Source organism: Dermacentor variabilis, chromosome 6 (genome assembly GCF_050947875.1).
Source record: "Dermacentor variabilis isolate Ectoservices chromosome 6, ASM5094787v1, whole genome shotgun sequence".
Classification (NCBI taxonomy): Eukaryota; Metazoa; Arthropoda; class Arachnida; order Ixodida; family Ixodidae; genus Dermacentor; species Dermacentor variabilis.
Genome location: NC_134573.1, coordinates 43,959,712 through 43,986,978, shown reverse-complemented (window position 1 = coordinate 43,986,978; position 27,267 = coordinate 43,959,712). Strand labels below are relative to the sequence as shown.

General features: G+C 46.2%; 1 protein-coding gene across 4 annotated transcripts in view; it reads right to left on the bottom strand.

Annotated features, from left to right (window-relative positions):
• The window catches only part of wts (serine/threonine-protein kinase warts), a 142,437-nt gene that overhangs the window by 102,539 nt on the left and 12,631 nt on the right, over positions 1–27,267 (bottom strand). The window contains exons 1-2 of one of the 4 annotated variants that reach the window (XM_075695005.1): positions 22,324–22,708; positions 9,689–9,771 (exon numbers count right to left, since the gene is read on the bottom strand). The gene's annotated coding sequence lies outside the window, so the exon portion shown is untranslated. Of the gene's footprint in view, positions 1–9,688; positions 9,772–20,935; positions 22,268–22,323; positions 22,709–27,267 lie in introns of those variants that run through there. The other 3 variants (XM_075695006.1, XM_075695008.1, XM_075695010.1) reach the window with 3 other exon arrangements.

Here is a 27,267-nt window from a genome sequence, read left to right as displayed (position 1 = left end):
CGTGCATGGCTTCTTCGTGTGCACACGCCTACAGAAGCCATTTATTCTGGATAAGTCATTGAAATTCAGCTCTAGAAATCATGTTGCAGCCTCAAATTAAGTAGAATAAACAGAATGAGAGTACTAGATGAACAGTGATGCCAGAAGCCAAATGGCAGCTTTGGTGAAATTGTAAAGCAGCTAATTGTGGGTATTTACGGTGACCATGCTTTGGCAAGCAGCTTACGAGGTAATGTTTATTCCTCCTCACAAAAGGGGCAAAAGCTCACGGTCTGTGCAATCCATAACTAAATGCTCACTACACAGGCATCATAGAGTATGGGGACACAAACAAGAGCCAGAAGGGCGTAAGTTTAAATTAGGCAGTTAGTTAGATTGTATGCTTGTTCTCTCCTTGGTACACCTTTCAACAGCACATTAAGTAATGCCTTGGAAAGAAAAAACTGCACAAACGAATAATGTTGCACAGAATCAACTATTCTCGTTGCTGCTGACGCGAGGTGAAATGTTCACAAATTGAAAAGTAGCAGACATTCAGAGTATGAATAACTGAAAGTTAAGCTAGATGGTAAGGATTCATAATGAAAGAAAGTAAGGCATACAGAAACGGACACAAGATAAGAGAACCAGACAACACAAACACCAACTGAGTTGGTGTTTGAGTTGCCTGGTTCTCTTCTCTGGTGTCCGTGTCTGTACACCTAAAGCCCAGACCGCACTGTACGCTCGTGAATGTGCACAAGCTCGTATCCGCGGGCCCATGGCAACCACAGACAGTGCGGCACGCTTCGTACGCATCGAAACATGGCGCGATCTCAGTGAACAGCTCCTCTATTATTGTGTGCTTAGGCTGCCTCGCATCGGCGCGCCTGGCTACTCGGCTACATCATGGTACATTCAGCTCTCAGCGAAGCAGATTTATATCATGCAAAAAAGTGCTTAATCGTTCCTTTTTGTGCTGGTCTAACAGCTCAAAGATATGACAATTATGCTTATAGATAGTGAAGCGTTTTGAAACACTGTTAGTAACAAAGTACGGAGTGGCATCTTCCAAGGCGTCTATGAGTGAGCCCAATGAGCACGCGCTGTTGCGCGTCTTTGCGGGTGCAAACTACCATTACTTGCCAGGCGCGCAGACACAAGCTTGCGCGAGTCTGCAATGTCAGGATTGGGGCCTCAATCCCATCGCTCGTAACCTGTTGTCAAATTGGAGTCCGGCATGAATTCAAAGGTAGCTGGCCCATGCCGTCGTCCAACTCATCCACGCTGAGGACGTTGAAGAAGGGAAGGACTGCTTCTCATCGAGAACGAGGAACATGGGTTTATTTACAGTATTTACATGCAGTTCATCAGTCTAGCATGACTGTGAGAGAAAGTACGTCAGTCTAACATGACTGCTTGAGAGAGTGTGCGCACCGAGCATCCGCACAACAGCGGTTTATAAACACTCGGTCCTCCCCCGATACAAGGTGACGCGAACGTTCGTTTAGTCATCGTAAACCAGCCGCCGCTCTCCGTGACGGCTTACACACACACACTGCCGCACAGGTTCACAGTCTGGAGAGCGGCGGCTGGTTTACGATGACTAAACGAACGTTCGTGTCACCTTGTATCGGGGGAGGACCGAGTGTTTATAAACCGCTGTTGTGTGGATGCTCGGTGCGCACGCTCTCTCAAGCAGTCATGTTAGACTGATGTACTTTCTCTCGCAGTCATGCTAGACTGATGAACTGCATGGAAATACTGTAAATAAACCCATATTCCTCGTTCTCGATGAGAAGCAGTCCTTCCCATCATCAACGTCCTCAGCGTGGATAAGTTGGACGACGGCATGGGCCAATTCATGCCAGACTCCAATCTTGAAAACGGGTTACGAGCGATGGGATTGAGCCCCCAATCCTGACAACTGGTGGCAGCGGTGGGATCGTCTCCAAATGCAACAACTGGTGGCAGCGGTGGGATGGTTTTGTAAAACTGCTCTAGACACATGCATTCAATGATCATGCCTCTGCTGTCGTACGCTTCTGCGCTTTTCAGCCACTCGACTAGGTTGGCCTTTAAGCCGTATGCAAACTCCGGATACCCCTCGCTATCTTTCTTGCATGTGCTCTTAAACCTTTGCCGAAAAGCTTCGGCTGAAAGGCGATATTTTTTTAGAAGACTCGCCTTAACTTTCGCATAATCGTATGCATCCTGTGCACTGAGTCTCGCGATTACTTCCGCCGCCTCACACGGCAACATAGACAGCAACCGCTGTGGCCATGTACTCAGACCGAAGTTCATCTTCTCGCAAGTCCTTTCAAAATTGCATAGGAACAAGCCTATGTCAGTCCCGACCTCAAAGGGCTTTAATAGCTTCTCCATGCGGTATGATTCTGCCTCACTTGATCATCCCAGAGCCCCTTCACTTCCTTGAGACAACTCCAAAGGTTTGCTTTCAACTTCAAGTTGCATTTTTCTTAACTCACGTTCCTCTCTCTCACTGTCCCGTTCTTCTCTTTTTTTCAGAAGTTCCAACCCCATTTCAATTTCTTCCTCACTGGCCTGTTCGGAAATTAGCGGCAATAATTCCGATTTTAGCATTTCTTTGCGTACATCTAGGCCCAGTTCCTCACCAACAATCAACAATTCGTCTCTCAGCAGTCTCCTTAACTCCATGATTGCTGCTTTACTGCCTTGATCCTGCTTGCTAAATCTAGCTAGGAAAACACAACCTAGCTAACACTCAAAAATCTAGCTTCCCTACTGTTCTAAACAGAACAACCACAATATGAAGCCTAGAGAGTCAAAGCAAGAACCAAGCACTCATCATTCTTTTGCTCGGCTGCCAGTGACTTTCTGTCCACACGCAAGAGCTGATCAAAGTTCTTTGAGGCCGGTGACAATAACGACCCTGTCTCATTTGCATTTGCGTCAGCTTGTTCTTCCTGCATGCTTGAACTTTGACACTCTAGTGATACGCTCTCATTGAGCTGGTCAGCTGGCAGGCTCTCCTCAACTATTTTTTTGTCCCTCGGGCCTAGCTCAGATTGGGGTATTGAAGTTATCCCCTTTTCTGCTTCTGCTGAAGCAGCTTGTGCATTTTCAGCCGAAAGCGATGCGATCTTACGAGCTTGGCCTCGCGTCAATGCCTCTACTGCGCCCTCTCCCAATTTAAGCCCTTTGTCACGCAGTAACTGATTCGAACGATTCGAAAAAATGTATGGGTGTTGCAGTGACAAAAATTTGGAAACTGCAGCCTCAGTCTCTAGCTCCCCGAATGGTCAACTGATTTTGACTTTGGCCATGGGCAGACACACGCTGTGTTCTTCTGTTTGAACCTGTTTGATCCATGCTGTTTCTCCAATAAAGTCATCTACCGTCACGTAAGACGGATGGACAATGTCCATCGTGGCGCCACTGTCTCGCAGCACCCGGCATGGTTTACCATTAACTTGCAGGTCATGAAGATACGGACTTAAAAGTTCCATATTCTCGTCTTTTTCCCCCACGTAGGAGAAAGCTAGGCTAGGCTTGCCGCAGTTTACAGCTATATGTCCCAGTTTGTGGCATTTATAACAGCGGATTGGTCTGAAAGATTCGAATTTTCTTTTCTGCTGTTTTGGTACTGTTTCGCCGTTAGGTTTCTCCTCGCTCTTTTCTGCGGGCTTTTGCTCCACGTCTACAGGCTCCGATCGTGTAGTCTGCGAACCCTTTTTGAACGGAAATGGTTTCCACGGAAATGGGTCCATTTTGACCGTCCCAGTTTCCGTCCTCAGCGTTCAACTTTCTACGTGTTGCATATTCTTCGGCTAATTCAGCCGCCCTTTCCACAGTGTTTACACTCCCTCTGTCTTGCACCCACAGTTTCACAGCTTGGGGGAGCATTCTTTCATTCATCTCTTTCGAGCTTCTTGCCACGGGCCGCAGTGTCCGAGTTGCTGCCGGCCCGTAATGACTTTATGACTGTTAATTTCTTTGTACTCTCACTGTAGATCATGTAAATAAACCTCCAGTTTTCATCCCGACGTCCTCCTCAACCTCGGCCAACTCCCGCACCCAACGGCAAGATCCAATATCTGGGGGACAGCAATTGGGATTGTCCTCCAGATCCAACAGCAAGCACACATACGGTCTGGGCTTTACCATCTTTCACGATAATTCAGAGAAAGCGGGCAGAACAGCACCTAAAAAGCGTTTTCAAGCCAGGCAATAGGCTACCGCATGCAGGAAGGAGCCACTGCAGTGCTGCTGCCTCCACATGCTGCTCTGCCCCCTTCTAATTCACTGTACCTTAGCACTATCCAGAAGTGAGAAACTCTCAGATCCAGCTACGTAGGTAGGTGGAGGCAAAAAAAAATGCTCCTGCATTTAATAATGTGGTTGAAAACATTTTGCATATATTTTGAGGTGTTTCTGATTATACCTGCACCCTTAATTCTTTGCGTGCAGTGCCAGTATGTGTCCATGTTGTGGATTGACATTTTTTTGTTTGTAACAGTAACTGTTTACATCCAAACAAATACCAGGGGGTATTGGATGTCCTCAAAGTACAGAACACATGAAATGCATGGTTTTGTACCCGTTAGAGACATTGCTGTTGACAGGTTTCAGATGTGCAGTTCACAAAGTGTGAACTCAATAAAACCGAAAAATAAGAACTGTTAATCTGTTCCGTGCAAATTTAATGGTGCTGAACATGTAAGCAATGTGTGGAACTTTTCAACAAATAAAATTAACTGGTGCCACAAGGCGACATCTAAGCTATCCCACACCTAAAGTGAGCATTAAATGTTGCTTGTATGCAGCACATGCAAAGCAACAAGAACACAATTTCTTTTTTTACACTGTAACAAATTGGTGATATTCTAAAGCGGATGTCTAATCAGCTAGAAATCAAAGCTGTTCAACTTTCTGCAAATTTAATTCAATGATCACTACCACTCTAATTACCTTCCAAGCTGCAAGCATTTGTTTCGCAGCAGTACATGCAACAGCGTCGCGCACTATGAACTATTCCTAAAGTTGCAACTCGACGAGGCACACCATTTTCCTCACGTCAATAAGAAACAAACACACTATAAGGACAGTTATCAGGTTATGGAATGCAAGGAATACAAACATTTCTCTCACAGAAAAAGATAACAAATGAAGGCACAAGTCACCTTAAGGAATGCATAAAATTTACTCTGGAAAGTTCACGGCATAAGTGTTTCAGAACAGAATGTCTTCCCTGCAGACGCATCTGCAGATAGCACATGTTCCTTCAGAATGATTAACGATTTGTGAATGTGATTAGTGTTGTCCTTGCATTTACACCACATCGAGCCAATTGTGAAACTCCTTTGCTTGCTTTTCTCTTACACAGTATGTGTAATTGTGCATGTTTTAGAGCCGTCCCCTTCCTTAAAATAAGGGCTTTATTCATTCATTCATTCATTCTTCTGTGTTCTAATGTACCTTGTCTTTTCCTTCAGCCACTCTGCACTGCAGGGCATTTTGAAAAGAAGATCTATTCACTGACTGCTGCACTGAACAATAAGCAAGCACGTAAACATTGAAAACGGCACACAGATAATCCATATGTGCACTACTATGCATCAATGTTGAGTTGTACATCTACTGCTGGAAAGAACCTAGAAACGATTGAGCATGCAATTCAAGGACCTGTCTTTGCGTGTACTTTAGCGAGATTCATCTGCTCTTGACTGAAATTTTTGCTGAAGCGTATTAACTCATAAATAGCACAGGTGAGAGTTACGCAACAGCCCTTCGCAATGCAGATGTCACATATGCAAAGGCAATACCCGGTTATATGTAGGCGCTACCTGATTCGAACCAGAATGTGTGGAAGCATTGTTTTGTTGTGTGAAATGTCCTTGCAGCAAAACATGTAGAATTAGAATATCCAAATCATTGCAGAAACCTTTACAAGAGTAGAGTACACAGCAGCGCAGCTGAGCATGGTGTCACAACAGGTGACCACAAGTGCTGCTTTTCACTGGTACATCCCAGTACTCCGCTAAAATGGTTAAGCTAACACGTACACACAGTGGCCAAAGTTCTCAAACATGCTTATGGTCAGTCTCAAAAAAAGTATTGAAACCACGGGATCTGATAAAATGCTGAATTTCCAACCAGCTTTGCGACTGTAGCCAGTGATACCGTATAACACGATGTTGTTCGCGTGTACCCAGCACACGCAGAAATATTAAGAAAGATTCGGTACATACCTGAACATTGTAACCTCAGCATATATTGCATCATAACTCTTGCTAAGAGCTGAACTTTAGCTTAGCAGTACTACCAACAGACAAAGGCTGAACAGGCAAAAGTGCCACATTACCTTCCCCCTCCTCACTCGCATGCCAACATTTCACTGAAAGTAATGGAAACCAATGGGGCATAAGAAACAAAACAAAAAATCATTGTAGTAAAAATAAATCAGGAAGTGAATACATAAGCAATGTTTTTATTAAGTGTTGTCATACTCCATAATCCAGCAGCAAAGTTATCAGGTGTTTCAAGGACCGTTAACCCTTTTAGGGTCAATGAAGTAAATATACGTCGCCGCGAACAAGTTAAAAAGTGGTCGATGCCGTATATATACGGCACCGTCTGTACGTCTAAAAAGCGCACCAATTTCCTAACATTTTCTTCTCTATCATGTGCTGCCACTATGTGGGAATACAGGGAATTTCTTTCACGCGCCTCCTTCTCTCGATTTTCGTTGCATTGTTTGTTTTAGAGCTAGTTTACTCCCGTGTGTCTATGTACTGCCGCTCGTGCATTGGCGCGTGCGCGCACTGGAAGCAGTTTGGGTTTTGTTCCGCACTTCGTTTTGGCTTCTTGCACTTGCAAAACTTATGGCTATCTCGTTCCTAATCGCTCAAAGGGCTACCGCTTGTTTCTCGCTTTTTTAGTCCTCAGAAGGGTGCGCATAGGAAGGATGCCGTCGTGCATGCAGTTCCATTGCTTTTTTTTTTTTGGGGGGGGGGGCTCTCTCAAAAACTAATTGCCTCTGGTTGGCAATAAGATGAAGATTAGCGGATGTTTGTCACACGTTCTGCTTTTTTGACGGGCACACAACCACACAGTTTTCTTGAGTGCGTGCACCTACGCAGTTCGATTACGCTATGGACGTAGATATTAGCGCAAGAGCAGGAACAGGCAAGAGTTGCGAAATATTCTCATGTGCGCATTTTTAAAGCCTTGAACTATGTGTATAAAACTGACTCAAATTTTTCATTCTAATGAGTTTATTTCTTTTTTATTGTTGTTATTCATAAATTAAGAGTACATATATACCAACACAAAATATTTTTTTCTCACTTTACGGTCACCCTAGAAAAATTACACTAAATTTTTTTTCGAAATAAGTCCCTAAGAAGAATTGGAATCTGCAATTTTTAAAAAATCGACCCTGGGCGGATGCATATGGCGAAAGAAATTGACCTTCAATGGGCTAAGACTCCTTCAGTGCAACAGTGTGGCACACATGATCTCAAAGGCCATGCTTCGGGTGTACTGCGATATTGCCGCCTAACCATACAAGCAAAAAATCCTGCGCACAAGCCTTGATCCATGAGGAAAGCCAAGTTCATTCTGCTTAATTGAACACAGAGCAACATAGGCATGGGTCCAGTCAACAGCCACTCATTAAAATCAAAGCTGTGATAAAGACGACAGATGCTAGAAGCAGCGGGTTACGCAATTTCTCATGTGTTCTTGACACTGCCTCAGTGACATCCTTTGACGCACTATCACCATTGTGAAATGGTGCTTAATGTGAGGCACTGAACCACTAAGCCATGATGTTATCTGTTGAGAACTAATATGCCTGCTGAATGAGACGGGACAAGCTTATTTTGTTAAACGTGCTCAAGCAGCAAACTAGTGGGGCTTAGCATGCCTCACTGAAAATAATCAATTTGGGGACGGTGCATATAGAGAAGACACTGAATGGTGTTTTCGTTAAATATTAACTTTGACAATATGGGAAGTTTGGCTACTGAAGAGCTCGCTACCTCAAAAACAAATGGCACAGCTGAGCCAAGATAATCCAAAACATTTAGTTGTTTGAATTAGTCAATTAAGCTGTCTGGAGATTCATAGAATTAGCTTGAATATGCGATTTGTCACTAACTACCAATGCAATGTACCCCCATAAAAGCATAATTTTCGAGCACCCTTAATTTAGGTATATTTTGCAACTGCAAAATGTCACGAAATTGAAGGGCACGCGAAGTTTTTCAGGAAGAAATATGTGCACTATAATGAAAACTAAAAATTCATTTTGTTGGCTATCTTTGCTGGCACATTCAAATGACTTGACTGCAAGACTTTGTGGCATGCCAGAAAGAAGATTGTATGCGAAAGAAACAAGATTTTGTGTGCAGGTGCGCTAACCAATTTTGCACAAGCTAGCTGATGGTTCCCACGGACGGGAAGTGGCACATGACAGGTCATGCATCAAAGTGCATGTGGCTGAACTGCATCATACAAAGCTAAACAGACTGCACTGCTTTGAAAAAGTGAGCCATACAGCACAAGCACAAAATTGCATGGTTTAGTAGCTGTGAACATGCCCAAAGTCCCCAATTCGCAAACAATTGGCGCAGCGAAATTATAGAGTTTAAACGCACATGCTCTCTCAGCCTGCCACTGGCCTCCTGGTTATCCTAAATGGCTAGTAGCTGATCAGGAGAGACAAGAGTTGCAAATACAATCTACAGATTAGGACAAATATTTCCCTAATGCTAAGTTTTCTTTATTTTAGTACACCCAATATGGGTTCCTTAGCAGCATTTCACCACAGTCACATAGATTTTCATAAGCCAGGCAGTTACTGAATGACAGAGTCCCCTTGACTTTGGAGCCTCAGCTGTTGTTCAGTGTTCCTTATCATGACTATGCGACAAACAAACCAGCACAATGCTTAGCGGTCTTGCTGACCCTCAGAGGCGGTGGAGATCACTCAAGTTGCCACGTGATAAGTGCCAGATTTTCCATCTCCTCAGACAGCCGGCTTTTATCAGCTCCCTCCCTTGACATATTGGGGGTAACGTGGCACAGACTCTTGTCGAGTTCCAGTCTAGCGAGCCTCAGAGAGGCACACCATGGAAGCCGTCCCATAACCCCAAACACGGGCACATGGTACACATTTTGAAGCAGCCCTTGTGCCACAAGCATGATAGCACTAAAGGCACACTTCCATGTGACTTTTTCTGATGGACGAAGCATTCAATACTAATTTGAATCGAAAATAATGGCACGCATTCTTGCCTTTACATTACCCAACAAGGCACAGCTGTGCGGATGTACAGCCTAGGCAGATTACAATGTTTACCTTAAAGTGTACTCTGATGCCTGTAAAATCATGGTGTGCCTGAAAGTCATGTAAATTCTACAATGGTAACACATTTGGTAGCCCTGGCCCCCTGCTGCTGAGCACGAGGTCATGTGTTAAACTCCCTGCCACTACTGCATTCCATCGGGGGGGGGGGGGGGGGGGGGGGGAATGATATGATAATTTATGTTGTGCCCCGCTTCGACAGCACATTAGCCGGAGGTGGTCAAAATTAATATGAAGCCTATTATTAATGCATCTCTCATAACTGCTGCTTTACTGTGGGATGCTGAACACCCAACACTCAATCAGCATATACCAGGACAGATTGAAATGATAATGGAAAAGGGAATCTCTTACATGCGATTACTTGAAAGTGCAATGTGGCATCGCTGCGTAGCTGGCTGCTCAACATCCGTGGCCCCAAACCTTTGCCTCCGAACCTGGACCACAGTAATCCCACACAGTGGGGGAAACACAAAACTGATGTTAAGCTTAGACTCTCAATTGCCTGTATTTCAATACATGAAATAGCACAAGTACAACACGTCCAAGTGAAAAGCTCTGACACCTGCTGCGGTGGTTCAGTGGGTACAGCTTTTATTTGCTCAGCACGAGGTCACAGGTGTGGGTCCATTATCGGCCAAAACGATCGCATGTCGATGGGGGTGAAATGCAAACATGCAAGCATGCACTGTACTTGCATGTTAACGGACCTCGAGTGGTCAAAACTAATTCACAGGCATCCAGTATGGCTTCCCTCACGACCCCAACGTTACTCTGGAATGTCAAACTCCATCAATCAATAAAAGCTATGATCTAGTGCTGCAAGCCCAGCATATCATTTGTTTCTCAGAACCTTCTTGATTCAAAACTATGATGGCAGCAATGATGACGAGCCTTTTTCTTGTAAGTCATGCAGATCTGTCGCGCCAGATTAAAGGGACATTTGGCTTCCACAACTGACAGTATACACAAAGTTTGTAAGATAGCTGACTCAATGAAAAAAAATGAAAGCATTCCACAAATGCTACACGCAAAATTTGAGGATTGTGAAGTAAGCTTTCTTTACATACTTGAGAGTTCTTTTTTGTTGTTGTTAAAGGCCTCTTGCTGTGTGAAATTACATGCAGGGAAGTTCTTTGTACACACTAACTACCAGTACTTCTTAATTTGATCGAAATACATTTTCAGCATCCATTAAATTGAATATCCAAGCTAGAAGCAATCTTCGTACGCTATGGTGACTGCAACGATGGCAATGCAGCCATACTCTATTTAACATGCGATCAACACGGTGCTGCATGGTTATGGTGAACATGGTATCACTGTGGAAAAGAGAAAATAATAAAAAAAAACAAATGCAACAATAAGCAGTCTTGACAAATATAACAAAAAATTCCCCAGATGTCAGTAATTCATTGGTCGTCGTAATTAAATTAGAATGAACTGCTCTCATAAGCACTCTATCCAGCTCCAACTTGTTGATATGTTTAGAACATATTGAGAAGAAACCCCTGGAACGAGTATAAAACTAATTTCTAGACAATGCTCTCCTGCGCAATCTGAAGCATGCAGCTTTCACGAATCAGCAGACACCTTATGCACTGTCCACAGTGCGTCCATTGGCAAGCAGTACAGCCGTGAAGAATAGAAATATGAATGAGTTAGGACTAATTAAAAGTACTTTTTAATTCCTGCTTTAGCCAATTCACATAATGTCGGCGTGATTACAGCCTGTACACTTAGTGTGACAACTATATCATCTTTGGCAACCAAATAAGCAGTGGTGCGAGATGTGCCCTCGAGTTATTGCCAGTGAAAGGTGTTGTACTTTGAGATTTGTTGTTCACACTTGATTTCTCTATAACTAAACCCTTGCAATTTTTTAATATAGCGTGAGTGTTGATGGCACAACATGTCAGCACCTTATAAGGGCGAGAAGCGGCAACACCGGTGACAATATGTGCGAGCATGCAAAGCAATTCTCTCTCAGTTTGAATGTCATGTGCTGCACTGTGCATCTCGGGAGTGCAACCTTTGTTATCCACAAGGCCCCACCACACACAGGCTTTGCCACGCGCCTTCAGGTATCTGCAATAATCGCTTCTGCTTCTTTTTTTTTTTTTTAATGAAAATGTTTTGTACGTCCTCAGAAGTTTCCTTTTTAATCTTTATTCCCTGGCGCGTGCGTGGATTCCAGTAAATCGGGAAAAAAAAGGCGTTAAGTGGGTCACACATAAATTTTAATCTCCACCTATTCCACACTAGACCTAACGTGCCAAACCATCGTCTCCGACTCCCGCTCCGCCGTTATCAACTATATCAATGGCCGTATGTCACACCAAGCCTCGCGCATCTTGCAACAAGCTCCCTGTCCAACCGACCATCAGGTTACACTCGTCTGGTACCCAACTCATGTAGGCACCATCCACCCGCACCTCCCCAACCTCAACGAGGTTACCCACTCCCTAGCGCGAGGGCTAGTTAACCGTGTGGGAGACGGGGAGGCTGTCCCCCTCAGTAGGGATTGTTTGACATGCTACATTGATCTTGTGAAATCCTTCTAATTAGAGCATAGAGCCTTCCCCTGCCCACACAACAAACTATCCCGAGCGCAGGCTACAACTTTTCACCTGCTACAAACCAATACTTACCCCTCATTACACTATTACAAGATCTACCCAGACAATTACCCCAATCCCACGTGCCATATCTGCAAGACACAGCCAGCCACATTTACACACATGCTTTGGGACTGTACACAACACTAACCCGACAATAACGCCATGACCCTCTCGTCGAGATGGCACGCTGCCCTGAGTAGCTCCAACCTTGACAACCCAGCAAGCCTGCGAGGCAGTGGAAAGGCAACACCTCGACGTCCCCACGTGGGAGGCCTAGGCCCACAGCCACCACCTCTTGCTGGTTTCAATAAAGTTTATTCACTCAGTCACCTATTCTTACACCGGCTTTTTGCAAACAGGACTGCCAAGATAATCCTGGTAAGTCATCTGCGCTCCTGACGTGAACAGCATAGCAGACAGTGCTCGCACCGGAGAGCACCATGTGGGCTTGCGCATACTGCCACAGATTATGATGCTTCTCGCTATTATAAGCCGCTGATATGCCGTGCGGCCAATATTATGAAAAAATTGTGAGGGTGTGCGTGCAAGGTGCACCAAATTAGCAAGTCAAAATACAAAGTGGGCGTTTTATAGAGTTCACCGTTACCTTCTGGGTCACTTCTCCCTTTCTTTTTTTTACATGTCCGTCATGAACTTTCAATTATTCCAAAAAGGTCATGTATCACCAAGTGAATGCCAGTGGAATTAATGAATTCACAACAGTGCAGACACACCTCATCTTGCTCAGTGCTGTGTTATGGTACCGTGCCTGAAGCATTAGCATCTGTCAGCACCCACAGCACATATGTTTTCGCTTGTGCAAAGCAACCCGTCGTGATAAAACATGCTTGGTAGATAGGGCATGTTTCCCTTCCAGTTGATTTGAACAGATTGTTCCTGCATCTCTTTCCAATGCATTGTTTCTCATTACTGTAGTGATGGTGGCCTCAAAATGAAGTTCCCATGCAGCATGCAGTTGCTCACAGCTGCACTGCAAGATGAGTGTGGTACAGCACTGGTACCGTTTATATGTTCATGCAAGAATTCCTCCATGTCCAATTGGCTGCCATCGCCACTGTACTATTACTAATTTTCAACATTGCCATTTGTTGGGCATGTTGGTAAACTGAAAGCATATTTAGCGCCAGCAAACAAGGACGGAAGGGAGATGACACAGTTGTTGAAGTTAGCACATTGTGGTGTCGTCTCCCTTCCGTCCTTGTTTGCTGGTGCTAAATATGCTTACTATTACTAACCTTTGTTGCGTTCTTTCTCACCCCTCGTCTTCCGCCAAAGCCCATCTTTTCCAAAGAAAGTCTTCCCATGCATGCATGCTCAATATGCATGTGCACAGACAACAGCTTTAGCAGATGATATGCATTCTCGGGCAGATGTGCACCATTGCTTTGAAGAAAGGTATACATTTACGGCATCTGTGTATTTGTTTTTAGAAGTACGCAGATTGCTATGCACATACGAATGTTCATATATGCTATTATAGATACAGTTAATAAAGTGGCATGCTTCAAGTATTCCTTATGACGGCATATGGGATGCCAATCAATTCGCTCGCCCAAGTGACATCCATACTAAGTACAGCCAAAGGAAGCCAAGGAAAGCACAAGGGACAACCTTTGCTGTTTTAATTGAAATATAGATGTGACAAGTTGGAGGGAAATGAAAACGGACAAAGCGCAACTTGCTGCTGCGAGGAGCTGAACCAACAAAAACAGCCGCCTGAGGTTTACTTTACAGCACAGTCTTGTACTTTGACTGCTACCAGTGTAGGAGTTCTATTATTTCACAAAATGCGCTCGCATCAAGTCATCGTAATGTGTACATGCTGTAGCATCATTCAGAAACACTGCCTTATCAGACTGCATGCAATATGTACAATAATTCAGAACATTATCACAGTCACCACTGGTTGACTCCAATGCTCAATGATACTCTAAGTAGGGCCCGATTATAAGACTAATTAATCATATGATGTTACAAATACGAGTTATGCTGCAACTTCCACCTTATAGCAGTCACCATTCCAATGGGGGTAGAATGCAAAAAAGCTAATATATCATGCTTTCAATGCATGCTACAGGGCCCTGCACAAAGTCCTCCCCCCCCCAAAAAAAAAAAGAAGAGATGTTTTACATAAACCAGATGTAAAGCATCATTAAGAGAGCAATACACTGCAATAATTGCTCAAAAGCATTTAGTAATAGTGGACACAGAAGCAATCGAAGTGCAGCAAAACAAAGGAAACAGGAAGGCATCCTGCCACACAGGCCCTCTCCCATTGCCTTCACCAGCACACACAAGCAACGTTCCTCCCCTTTCTTATCACACATCCGGGCCATGACATTTCAGTTACAATAGGCACATCTTTTCCTTTTGGACCCCTCTTTTTTAGTGTTGTGTGGCACTCTTTTGGTGGTTACTTCATGTTCTCCATTTCATAGGAACTGCCTGACTCACGTTGCTGCTATTAGTGCGTTGCAGGCAGTGCATGCGACTGGAAGGCAACAGCATCTAAAATCATTGTCACTGGCAAGTAGTGAGGCCCTCTAAAAAGGACGATCATAACCACAATCATATCTCCAAGTTGTAATGACAATCATGTCTGCGGATTGGAAGAAGCTACAAGCCGATGATGACACTGTGTTGCCTGTTACATTGAAAAACAACTTGGTAAGCAGCAAAGATTTCTGCCTCCAGCAATTTTATATCAGAAGGCCGCAAGGTACAATGAAGGCCAGTGAACAAGACAGCCTTATGCCAGAATCTTTCAAGGAAACCCACAAACAACCCCTGCCTGCACACAGCTCCCAGCATAAAAAAAAAATCTGAATGCTCATCATGCCAATCTCATGTTATCATGACACCATCCCTCACACGATGTTAGCACATTGGATGCATCAACCATGCCCTAGACCACTGTTCCAAATAACCAGTTCACTGTTAACCAAGGGCCACACAAGCAAGCTCATGTGTGCGGAGAAATAATGCGAGTACCTGGTGCACGTGAGGATGCGTGAAAGTGTCACTATGCGGCCGACTTATTGTGCAGTATACACCCGACAGTTCCTGCACAAGATTGGGCAACTAAGTTGACCAGTGTTAAAATTAATTACTTAATAGGGGTTTTACAGGCCGCAATCACGATCTGATTATGAGGCCCGTCGTAGTGGAGAACTCCTTATTAATTATGATCCCCTAGGGTTCTTTAACATATGCTTAAACCTAAGGACAAGAGCATTTTTACAGTTTGCCTCCATTGAAATGCAGTGCCACGGCTTGGATAGAGCATGTGACCTCGATCTCAGCTGTGTGACGCCATAGCAACTGTAGCAGATAAGTTGACCAATGTGCCCTAGTGGAAAGTATCAGCGGGCAAGGAACACATGCTGTGCGAATGCCAAACCTATGATGCTCCGAATTATGACAAAAAAAAAGAGTAAGCACACCTCGCTAAACACCGCTTCTACAAAGTTATTTTCTTGTTTGACTTAAAGTGCAATAAAACACAAGGGCACAGGAAAGGAAGAAAAGACAGGATGAGCGCTTTATTTGTCCCTTGTTTTGTTGTTTAAAGCAATCTGGAATACTTACGACATTTATGACTTATGTTGATGCGTGTTTGACTTCCGTTCCCCATTTCTTTTTCTTATCCTTGTCATTTCATTCTAATAGTTCTCAGCTGCAGTAGCAAGCTCTGTTATTAATAGCCCTGACCTCTTCTCGGTAAATATGAAGCAAAAATTCCTTCTGCTTAGTTCAGCTTTCTTATCAACCACTGCCAACAAGTGGCCAATCCTGGTGATAACAAGGGCAGAGTGTTGCTGAAACCACTGATAAAGCACAAAAAGGAAAAAAATTGGAATAACATGGCCACACTAAGCCCAGGTCCAGCTTTCACTAAGTTCAGCCACTGTGTCCAAAAGGAAAAATTGAATTAATTTTGTGTGCTGCAATTTAAGTTCTACAACATTCCTTGCATTTACAGCATACTAAGCAAATGCAGCAGTGGAACAAATTCAAAATCCTGCAGATTTTCAGTTAAGTTTTGCTGTAGACAGCAGTATGAACCCAACCCACGAATGCACATTTAAACGCTTGAGCTGAGGAAACAGAACTCTTTTGTGCATGATGTGCTTGGAAAATGGTGAAAGTATACCTAGAACAAATCACTGTAACAAAAAAAAAAACAATTAACCAGGAGAATGTGCTACATTAATACATACTAGCATTCACTACAAGTACACCAGACGTCATCTATAGTAACTATTTTCTGTAACATGCTTGGCACATATTAAGAAACCTTAGGTCCCAGGGCCAATCAGAGGTGCGATAAGACATATGCAATGCATTTCAAACGTAATTATTTTCAATTGCACTTCTCATCCCAAAACAGTCTCTTGGTATGTATGATAGCACAGTACCCATCAAATGTTTACAGAATGCTGGATCAGAGGAAACGAATTTGCAAGTAGTCTGTGACCACTGCCAGTAAATCACACAGCCCTATGTTGTTCCAATTGGCAGGCTGTGGAAAATATTTAGCCCTTTACTAAGGTGCGTTAACGTTTTATGCCAACTGGAGCATCACTCTCATTATGAGCCACAACAGGGGTGCTTGTGGCCCAAGGAGCTCCAAGACTGCACAGTGCCGCCGACATATAAAAAATTAAATGTTGTCCCAATTACCGGTATTTAAGTTCAATTTTTCATATGTGGGGTACCAGTGTACCGTCTTGGAGCCCCTTAGGCCATGGGCTCCCGTGATGTAGCTCACATTGAAAGTGATGGTACAGTCGGCATCTGAAGGAGGTTTACTGGTCGATTACAGTTCCGCAAAAGGTCCCCAACTTTCACCAACAGTTAAGGCAAGGCAGACAAGAAAGTAAGTTCTACATGCAGATGCCACAAACAACAGAGCTGCAATCTGCCAGTCCTTCGTCATCTGCACTATAGATTTTTCATGCAAAATTTACTACAGGGAACTTTGGTGATAGTGTCTATGAGAGTACGGTGGTTGAGACAGCATGCGAATACTGGGTGGTACGCGTAGTAACATAACCTCCACCCTGCTGGCTTCAATATAGCTTTGTCCCATTCCAAATTGATTATTTTCCACACAATATTGTACTATAAGTGCAACAATTTTAACTAATTATGCATCTGTGCAGAAACATACTGCCTGGATGCACAATTGTGTAGAAATTTGAAGCAAAATTGTAGAGCCCTGAGCAAAACATGACGACGCCTCATTAAAATTTCCACAGCGCTGACGTACCCTAAGCATAACTTGAGGCTCAAACAGAAAAGGTATACAGACACCACGCACTGTGGGAATCAGTGTAAGCAAAGCATTCACGAGCCAGCCAGGCAAAATGGTGCATTACGACCAGAGGCCCACTAGGGGGCTTGAGTGACAAGCATATCCCTCAGCCAGTATGGTTGATCTTAGAGAGAAAGTGGAACCTTTATTTAGCATTAAAACATGCTGAATCATAAGATGCAACATGCTTGACCTTGTCGAAACGTGCAACAGTACGACGAGAGATGTGAAGCAAATTTCGTGGTCAAACGTGGGAAACTCTCGGCGATAAGAGACTGACGATGGCAGGGCTCCGCTTAGCCACTTCAGTACAATGCCCTGGTATAGCACAGGCCAGCTACCGTGTTTTAGGCACCCCGGCGCCTTAGGCAAGAGACCTCTGAGTGACGCCCCAGTCCGAAAACCAATACCGGATCATAAGACACAAACTGCAAAGTTGCGGGAAGAACCAAACAAAGCAATTGCCTTAAAATAAACAGATCACACCGTCTGTTAAACATATTTACATGGGAGTGCGGCTTGCCATCATCCTGCAACCAGTTTCTAAGCACAGCATAGTCTCAAACGCAGCAGAACCTAAAAATTCAAAGAAGCACCCTAGTCATTTTTTACTCGTTTACATTCCAATTTATGCAAATACAGTGCAGCAATGTGCAACGGAACATGTGAAAGCTCTTCAAATAACAGCCATTTCTGTATACATGCAAGTTAGCAGCTCACTCACTGCCATTTGCTCTATGGTAACTCTGATCTTTATGAATCCTTGTTATGGAACTTTTTGTTTCAGTGCAGGAAGAAAGGAAACCACTGGCTTCAAACTTGCCAGGACAAGTCTATAGTTCCTTTAGAATGTTCTGCAATATTTGTCTCAATCAATAGTCATTTAAATAATCTGAAGATGCTGCCAAAATACATGTCACAAAGAGCTGGCGCAAGGACTTCAAGGTAGTACAGCCACCTGGTTTTTATTCTTGCTCCTTTCTTTTTTGTACAAAGACTCGCCCCTCAATAAAACCAACCTTTTTAATGCTACAGCATCATACGCTGGCCTTACACACTTTGTAGGTATCCATTTGAAGAAAAATATGGGCCCCTCCCAAAGGCAGTACAGTCAAATGCAGCATCTCAAAGCACTAGCAGTCATGAGCCAAGAATGCAAGAAACTGGGATATGAAGCGCATGCCAGCTGTTTTGTAAGTGGGACTTTGGCATGAACGAAGCATGCGTGCGATTGTGGCCTAATCCTCAGAGTATTGGGCTGCTGTCATGGAACATAGAGGTGCAATTCCGTATTCTTCAACGTATTTCTTTTAGCATTACAGGCAGATTTCACTAGTAACTTGAGGTGTGTTGAGCAAGTGTGCCTCAATATGCACGAAATCGCAAGCTTGTACGAGGTATAGAAGCGTCACTTTGATAAATGATTGTGTGCAAGGTCACCCATGACGTACGCATGAGCAGCTGTCGAGATGGTGTCAGAGAGAACTAGCCGTGCTAAGTTCTGGACTAGCTTTTTTTTTTTTTGTAACTCTAGAAGTGTAACTTAGCAATACAACTTAACATTCCTCTTCCTAGTACCTTTATGCAAAACAGTAATTTACTTTCCCCCACGAGGAATATACTACTACTTTCCATAAAGAGAATTCATATTTTGCCAGCCAAACTGAAGCACTGCCATTTAAACTTGTGAGGTTTCGCATCTCAAGCAAGGGACATGTTGGGGAGAGCTTCAGATTAATTAGGACCACTTATGGTTCTTGCCTGATACCGTGTGCCTGATATGCTGGAGTTTCATGCATACCTGCCTAATCAGAACATGACTCCCACCACCGGAAATCGAACCTGTGATGATATGCTAAGCAGCAGAACATCACTAGGTGGCCCTCTGTGCATTGCATACCATTTGTCTACAGCACTAATGTACAACTCACTGATGATGCTACTTGTCACGCCTTACAGCAATAAGCATGAAAAGGAAAATTTGACATACACCCAAGAGCAGCTATAAGGCTACAAATTAAACCTCGTATGAGTTTCTATTGAACAATTCATCTTGCTCCAAGGATTCAATCCGGGGCCAACGCCATTCTGATATGGCCACTCTACCATCCAAGTTAAACAGGTGGCCAGCAAATTGCTGGGTGACGACGTTTTAATCAACTCAAAGCGCAGGAACACAGAATATGGCAAATCAGTTCCTCAGAAGTCCATCAAAGCCTGGGCGACAATTTTTCCTCTCAAGAAAATTTCTCCACATTGCAGATTCATGCAGGAACTGATTTGTCAGCACCAATCATGTAACCAGGCAATTCTGCCTGCCTGCAAAGACATCCAGTCTTTACTGCACCATAATGCTGCAGGCACTCAATAAGAAAGTACAAACAAAAAATCATGCAATCACAAGATGTGATAAGTGGCTGCAGACTCAATGTTAAAACTTCCAAGCTAAAGCAAAGGAACAAAAAGCCAGCAAGGATTGTATGAATGATGTTAGTAACATGACTTTGATAGTTCACCCCTTCCGTGCCATGTTATTATTCTGATCAAAAATGGCCACACCATTTTCAAGAACTGCGGAAAGAATAAATCTGCTTCCGTTTGCACTATCCCATGGATTTTGTGCTGCCATCTACCAAAAGCACAACTAAGCACTGAGAGAGAGAGAGAAACGAGCTTTAATGGTATGCTGGAGATGTTAACCTGACATTCTGTTCACTGACGTTCTTGCAGGCCACGAGCCTTAACGAAACTTTGTAAATGCCTTTACAATGTATCTATGTGTGTGTGCGACTGTACATGCTGTTGAGTGTTTATCACTGTATATGTGATAACTGCCACCCAGCACCGAGACAAAAGTAGGCTCATCTATGGCATGGCTAGAAAATACAAAGTACCATTGACGAGCATAGCTCATCCTTCGCTGTTTTTACCATAAATGTGCAGATGGACACACCTTAAACAAGGCATGAATGGGATTAATCATACGGCTCGGGAACGCAGGCAAGCAGACGACACGCAGCACTATGCATGTTGTCTGCTCTGCCTATTTTCATCTAGTATGAAGGCATATTCAGTCAAGAGTACTGTTACTGTATAATCTAATGGTCCTACAGTGCACATTCAATCAGGAATCTGCAAAGTACTTCGCAAGCTCAAATGACAGGAGTTGAAAAAAAAAAAACTTATGTAATTGCACAAGAACAGCTAGCAGCATTTTCTCCGTACCAGTGAACAATCAAGCTATACCTGCTTTCTCAGAGTACTACTGCGTGCAGGGAATACAGAATGCGCTATTTTTTGATGCAAAGCATTACGATTCACCAGTGAGAGCCACATATGTCCCAACCCGTTGAACAAATGTTACGTGCTGCATAACAAACACAGATCCACCGACTCTCCCATTTTATGACGCGTCTAGTACACCAGTACAAGCTTCCTATTCCGCCCCAGTTTACTAGGAGAGCTCGATCACGTCGTTTGCGAGTACACATCCTTTACTGTGACAAGCGCCGCTTACGTTCAATCACCGTTAACAAATTTTGGGCACATGTAACTCCGACGAATGCTGAAATGTCGAGCTCAAGTAGCAAAGCTTACAAAGCCAAGAGACAACCGTACGGTTTGTTCAATCGTGGCGCATACCGAGGGCAAATACAGCGGCTGTATCACCGACACTCCGTTGATGAGTCGCTGACACGCGCCGACAGAACGAAAGGTGAGAACGACCGCGTAGTTCGCTGTTTTCCCGCATTCCCTGGCCCCCGAGAGAGCCAACCATTGATATGCGATGTCGTTCCAGGCCGAGCGTGATTGCTTCTTTTCCGGGGGCCCCGCGACGCACCATCGCTTTGAAGCACACCCCTTTAGCACACGCTGCCGCTCACTCGAAGTGCACGCGATCATTCTCGACGAGGTGATTGAAAGGCTGGCGACGCCAGCTTCAATTTTGACGGTGCGCGACCAACAGCCGACCGCGATGTAAACAACCCTCTCATGCGAGAGACTCGCTGCTGCTGCTTGCAACAGTAAAAACTGACGATAAAATGAGAAAAGAAAAATTACGGAAAGCGCGCACAAACAAAGCAAGGCGCGTCAACCGACCGAGCCAACTGCGTGACTCACGGACAGTGGAGCCAGTGCGCGTGCTCAGGCCAGCCTGCTGTTGACAGTTCGCACACCGGGCGCGAGTATCGATGATCCGGGTGCGGGCGCTAACTGTCGTTGAGCTCGTTCGATGAGACGCTCGCATCGGCACGCCGCGTGAAATAGCTTCCGCGAATGCGGCGCAACACGGAAAAAGCCACTCGGCGGCGGTCAAGCCAAGCGCTCTGTTGCGAGGACGCGACTTCTTTTTGTTTCGTCTGCGTTTTTCCTGGCGTCTGCTTCTTGCGTACACCGCACACTCGGTACATGGTGATCTGGGTCGTGGCACGCTGCAATCGCAACTGCGGCGAAGACACGGTGTCAAGAAACCAACAATCCGCGGCATGCCACGAGCCCCGAAGCGGCCGAATCGAGCGCGTCCCGAGCGAAACCGAGTCGTCGTTAGGCTTAGCATGAATAAACTTTCTGCCGGTCGGCAGCGAGTGCCCTGGGGCCGCGTTCGAGTCGAAGGAAACGCGGCATGCCAGCTCGAAACAACACCACACTTACAAAAACCGGGGTTTGCGGAAACGTTTAACGCCTCGATTCAGCATCGCAGCGCGCAAAAAGCGCGCTGCAGTAATGTGATATCTCGAAGCAGACCGCGGCACGCACCACCACCGCGTCGTTCGTGCTCGCGCTTACGGGCAGAGATCGGATCGCACGGCGTCGCTCGGCACCTTGGTCATCGAGCGTGCCGACGTGAGCCGTGCATTCCCAGAGCTGTCCCCAGCATGCCCTGGCCGTACGCGCGTAGAGGCAAGCAACCCCAATTTGCTGCCTCGGCAGTCGCCATGTTGGCTAGCCCTCGCCGCTCGGGACGGCTTCAAGAAAGCGCGTTCGCCAGCGGTGGCAGCGCGCAGGAGCGTGAAAACGCGAACACCTACCTACGTGGTTACCGGGACACGTGTAATCCAGAGCAGCGACCGTCACCACAATGTGCACTAGTCACAACGATGCGCGGCACTGCACTTCCAAACATGGTCTCCGAAGGACCACGGCGCAGATCATTTACACGTAGGACCGAGAGCTGCTGGCACGGTATCCTGCGAGAGCGTCGGTCGGCCGGCCCCGCCGCGCGAGCACTTCAAGCACAGCAACACTGCACGGCCGTCGGCCGAAAACATCGCGACATGTTGTCACCGCATTCGTCGTCGTTTTCAGAAACAGTTTCCTTGGGAATCCATGAAACAGGCGCCCGGGAGCCGACGGAGTTTGAGTGGCGTACAAGCTCCTCCCACCTTCCACATTGTTGACATTCCAGTGCGGTCACGTGACGCGCTTGATTGACGCACGCTCCGCCTCCCGCGTGCCTCGCATTCCTGAGGCCGACACGTGACTCGCCAAGGGGGGAGACACTCCGCTGCTGCGGCGAGCGTTCGCCCGAGCGGCGGATTTGCACGATTTTATCCCCTCGCCCGGAGATAAAAGGAGAGGTCGCTTTCTTTAGTCGGCGCACATTTTCGCCCGCTCGAGTCCGCGGCGACGCCACCGAACGCGTGGGGGTGCGACGGCGTATATCAAAAGCAGCAGCTCGCGCAAATGCCGACACGCGTCCGCTCCGATAGTCTCACGTCCGCCCCGAGAAGGCACTTCCTCGTTGCTGACTGCGCGCACTTTCTTCCCGCGTCGCTCTTTTTCTTTCTTTTTCATCTGCGCCCTCCCAGCGCGCAAAGTGCTGAGCGCACACGAACGTCGTCCGATGCGTCGATCACATACTGCAGCGCGGGCGAAATAAGAAACCTCCCGTTTACGTTCTTTTCAGCTGCCACACGCGAATCGTTCCTGCGTGGAGTTCGTTGCGAACTCGTTTCTTCCTCTTGTAGTTCACAAATATAGCTTTCGCGAGAGCGATCCCGCACGCCATGCTAGCTTGACGATTCCTTTCCTGCGAGCGCACGAATCGGTGTGTTCCTCTCACGATGGTATAATCCATCGTTACACTCTGGTTGACAGTTTGCCCCGTATTACATCATGTATCCGACGGGTACACCAATGACGTGAATGAATTTCTTCGACCCGTGAGCGGCAGTCACCATCAGCTCCTTTCAAAAATCAGGGCGAGTTGAAGGTCATAACGGAGAAAACTGCTCTCTCTCTAGGTGCTTCTTTTTCTTTCTGATGTTGACTGCGGGAAAGGCCTGCGCAGAAAGAAAAAAGAAATTTCATAATTGCCTCGAGGCGAGTTTGTCCGCATGTTAAAAGGCAGCCGACGATGTTTCAAACTTGAATATGCAGTAGCTTCGTATATGTATGAATTATGGAGTTATACGCGTCGTTATGAAGTTTTGCGTGGCAGAACTATTATATGAATATGAGGCACGCTGGGGTGGGGGGGGGGGGGGGGGGGGGGACTCCGGTTTACTGTTGATCACCTGGGATTCTTTATCGAGCACCTAAATCTAATAGTACACGGGCGTTTTAGAGCGCAGCTCTTAGGCGCCCGTTCATGTAGCGAGCGTCGGGGATGTCCGACGGCGTAACTAAGCGGCAAGTGCCGCAGAAAATGAAAGCGAACGCGGAGCGCAGAGGGCGACGAAAGAAAGGCGATAGCGCAGGAGGAGGGTGCAGCGGAAACCATGAGGCGAAAAGCGGAGTGGGGAGACGGCCTACGCATCTACAGCTACGTTCTCATCTGCGCTGCCGAAAGGGGGGGGGGGGGGGTAGTGAGGCAGGGCAAGGCACTGTGAGGTGGGGAGGGTTGCGCTCGTCCACGACATCGATTGCTGAGGTCGGTCGGTGACTGTCAGTCCGCGGTATCGGCGTGTGCAACGGGGATCCCTGCTCCTGCAACGGGCGATGGCGAGGCTACGAGTAAGGCTTGATTGACGATGACGCTTCCTTGGGTGTTGTCGCTGCTAACACTGGCGGCGCTTGTTCCCCACGACGAAGGGCCGCTCTAGTGGTTGGTGGAACGAAAGCGTGAGAAATGTAGTGCCTCGCAAGACGGGCTATGCGGAAACCGTGGCTACGATATGGCGCCAGCGTAGCGCGCGTCGTCTCTATGAAAACAAAGCACTGAGTGAGCGGAGGTCCGTCTGCGGCGGCTGCTGTGAATCGCACTCACGCGTCACCCACGCGCTGCCTCTCGCGATCTCCCGATTAGCGAGGCAGACACACCACACATCGCTCCATTTGGAACATGCAGCACGAGAAAGATTGCTCGCGCCAGCCAATATATTGCAAAATTAAAACACGCATAGAGCGGCGCTCAAATTTCGCATTAAGGAGTATCGTAATCGTCGGTGAATTTTTTGGGTTTTACCCCCATTGAAATGCGGCCGCCGTGGCAAGGATGCGACCGCCTTTTTTATGTTCGTGTGCTGCCCTCTGCCGCACGCCGCTGGAAACATCTTGGAAGGGGGCCGGGCCTTTCGCCGGTTAATTTGTGTATCTGTGCCTATGTTGAGTGTGCGTCGGTTGTGTGTTTCGTGGACCTCAAATAATTCTTAATGGCTTCTCCGGGGCATCATGTGGTTCCTGTAAGTCTTGTAGCACTCACCGACTACTGGATGAGCAGGTCTGAGTGCGCTGTGCTGCTAACAGTGCTGCCCATAAGCGCGCGCTGAGTTCCGTCTGCCGACGCGGCTGCCTTGTAATTTGTTGTCGCTGATGTCTGCTCTTGCACTTCGCTTTTTGTACTCCTTTTACACATTCTTTACCCAATTTGTATATTCAAGAAGTCTTCGAGCGCAGCCTTCCACGTCGTATTTGCCGAAGCGGTGCATTTGTCGGCATCTACAGCCGCATATCGTCGTTTAGCTTCAAATATTTTGGAAAGGGCGCGTCACGATACGAAATAATGTCAAAACGTAGGAAAATGTGTACATCTGCGCGTATGAGTTGCGTTGTTCCACCCTGACACGAGTCAACATGAGCGGCCGAGGAACTAAAACAACGGCAACGGTGATCCAGGCACACGTATTACGGGCAGGGGCGTAGCCAGCGGGGGGGGGGGGGGGCTGAAGTAAGCCCCTCCCCCCGAATTTTTTTCGTGCAGTCATGCACCGCCAACCAAAACAACCCCCGCAGCCGGACATCATTCTGGACTTTGTCTAGAATGTCTTTTCACGCTCGAAAAGACATTTCAGCGCGAGCATTGCGAACTCGCGAAATCCAGCCCGAGTTTTATTGAATTATAGAACTCGGGCTGGATTTCGCGGCAACGCCCATGCACCAGGAATCACATAACGCAAGGAGCCCCAGCCAAGCACGACGTTTCAAGGGCGTTTTCCCAGGTAGCACACAAAGTCTTGAAAACGTCGTATTAAGGGATTCAACGTCTGAAACGGATTTTTGACCAAAATCGACGCATCAAAGACGTTCCAAACAAGATAGCTTAAAAACTAGGGGTGAATACGTTTTGATAACGTTGGAAGCCAGACAGCTTAAAAACGAGGGGTGAATACGTTTTGCAAACGACTCAAAACGCCACCGCCACGCCACGGCGCGTCAGCCTCTTTAGCGGCTTCTACAATATTCAACAACCCATCAACGCGATCCAACCTTGCGCAAGGTGGCGATACCGTCGTCAAATCATGTGACCAAGGTGGCCACGTGATTCGTGATGCCGGGCAGCTGGGCAAGCCGGGGCATAGTCGCGTCGTCATGGCGTCGTCGCGTCACCGCACTCGCATTGCGCTGTGGTGTGTTTGCGGCTGTTCTGAACGTGCTGCCGCTGCCCTTTGCTATGTAAGTGTTGCAGTGTTTTGCTGTCAAGAAAACGATATTCTGTGATCAGTTTGGGTTGTGCGATATGTTTGTGTGGTTTTAATTTGGAAATCAGTAGTGTTTTCAATTGTTATGTGATCAAGGCGGCCACGTTATTCGTGAAGCCGGGCATAGTTACGTTATCGCACTCGCATGGCACTATGGTCTGTTTGCGACTGTTCTGAATGTGCTGCCGCTGCCCTTTGTCATGTAAGTGTTGCAGTGCTTTGCTGTCAAGAAAACGACATTCTGTGATTAGTTTGGGTTGTGCGATCTGTTTGAGCCGGGCATAATAACATTATCGCACTTGCATTGCGCTGTGGTATGATAGCGGCTGTTCTGAATGTGCTGCCGCTGCCCTTTGTCATGTAAGTGTTGCAGGGTTTTGCCGTCAAGAAAACGACGTTCTGTGATTAGTTTGGGTTGTGCGATCTGTTTGTGTAGTTTAATTTGGAAATCAGTAGTGTTTTCAATTGGAGGGCGCGGAGTGGAGGGCACTAATCAGCTCTTCAAGTTCATTGTCATGTTATGTGAGGCGCCTTTTCACTGACGCTGTAATTAAGGCGTTAAGGGCAGTATAAGGACGAAAGTTAGAGGGGCGAAATCGTGCCTGTGTGTCCCTAGCGTCGGGGTCGGCCGCTATGCGTGATCCTAACAAGAAAGCATTTTGCAGAATGCGAAGAAAGGCGGCAAAATTTCTGTCTGTGCGCACCTTGCCGATCTCCGCAATAGAGCCATCATCATGGTATTTTAGTCTCCCGTTTAGCAAGAGTGTTGCAGACAAGGGAACTGGTTCAAACAGGCTTTTTTTTAATGATTCACTACTAGTGCGGTATCCCAAAAGGTGAGGTCAAGTGCTCGCCCTATTTTCTTCCCTCGCGCTACAGCGCACTGACAGAATTTTGCGTGCACCATACCGTGTTTTTATCGTTTGCGCTTCAGGTTCTCGATTGTGTTTTCGGCCCCTTTACCCACGTGATGGGTATTTCACGGTATTACCGGGTACCACATGTGTCCATATATTCTGTCCAATATATGAAACGGCCAAATTCTATTTTATTTGACGCCTCAAATGGTAGTAATGTATTGAGTCCCTTGTAGCTTTGTGCTTGTTATCAATT